The following is a 1,303-nucleotide window of genomic DNA, read 5'->3' as shown; positions in this document are numbered from 1 at the left end:
GAAGGCCGTCAGAGTCGAGGGAAATAGTTGAGTGAAAGGGAATGAGCAGAATGAGGGAGATTCAGGTACACCTGGTTGATTTTATGACACCTGGAAGTAGAAGAAAAGTCAATGCAGATTGGATGACACCTGGCAACATGTGGCGATGACGTTTAGCTTCTTTTAACATTTTTGGTACGGTTGCACCCATTATAAGTATTTTTGCACATTTCTTCATTTAAAGATACTGGGTATTTTTAAAAAAAAATTATGAATATTTTTATCTTTTAATTCTAAACCATTCAATAAGAAATAATAGTTTCACATATTATGAGCCAAATATGCGTTGATCGAGATAATGGAAGAATCTACTCCTTGAATGTTGAGGCTGCTGGAGTATCTTATTGGATTGTTTATGTAATAACTCAAAAATTTTAAAAAAAAATAAATAAATAAATAAATATATATATATATAATATAAATACATATATTATTGTGGTTGAATTATAGTTATATTAATTTTAAAACAATTATGACAAGAGGAGGCGTTGGTATAGTAGGCGTATGCATATATCTTTTATATCTGGTATTGACCTCGAATCTAGTTGGAGCTCGAAAGGAGTAAATCATTTTTTACTTTTGTACCATGAAATTACGAAACTACCCTTACCTCTGCAGATTCTTTTTTCCCTTTCTTTTCCTCTCTATTTCTGGCACGATTCAGCATTTGGGGCTCTGTAGAAAATTTCAGATTCTCTCATCTCTCACTCTGCCTTCTCCGTCTACTCCTACTTCCGTCCGCAGCATCGCTGGCGTGTGAGTGTGCGAGAGTTTCGTCCGACACTCTTCCACCAAGTTCGTGCTCTTTCCTTCCCTTCTCTATTTCAGATCAGTAAGGTCATTTTTTTCCTCTGCCGAGCGATGATCTGAGCATTTAAGTTTCTTTCCCTTCTTGTTCACAGCCTTTGCCGATATGGGTGTTTCTTATTTGTGTAGTTGCCGTCGTTGCTTTGTCTGCCATGGCTGTGTGTAACCCGTAGCCTCCCTTATCTTCCTCTGTCTTTCATCATCAAAGCCTCTTCTTTCTGATCTGTCTGAGTAACTACAAGGGTGAGTCAGAAATCTCCTCCTCTCTTACAACGTGACACTACTGTTCACTGCCATTGAGAGCTTTGAACCTCCTTTCTCTTCTCTCATTTATTTCATTTTTGGGTGCCAAAGAACAGGGGAGACGTGGCTATTGTTTTGGAAGTTTGATTCTGAAACTTCCTCCTTCTTTTATGCTGTAAATTTCGTTCCCTTTCTGCTATTGTAAATTAAGGTG

The 1,303-nt window shown here is 37.5% G+C and overlaps 1 long non-coding RNA gene across 1 annotated transcript; it reads left to right on the top strand.

Annotated features, from left to right (window-relative positions):
• Nucleotides 1-719: 719 nt before the first annotated feature.
• Nucleotides 720-1,303, top strand: LOC129305771 (uncharacterized). The gene is made up of 3 exons (XR_008592033.1): nucleotides 720-834; nucleotides 942-1,089; nucleotides 1,206-1,303. It is a non-coding gene; the product is annotated as an uncharacterized LOC129305771 (long non-coding RNA).

This window comes from Prosopis cineraria, unplaced genomic scaffold, assembly GCF_029017545.1.
Source record: "Prosopis cineraria cultivar Desert tree isolate PC_DT_omini unplaced genomic scaffold, ASM2901754v1 PC1, whole genome shotgun sequence".
Classification (NCBI taxonomy): Eukaryota; Viridiplantae; Streptophyta; class Magnoliopsida; order Fabales; family Fabaceae; genus Prosopis; species Prosopis cineraria.
Note: the sequence above shows the minus strand (reverse complement) of the source record. Positions and strands in the feature narration are given on the sequence as shown.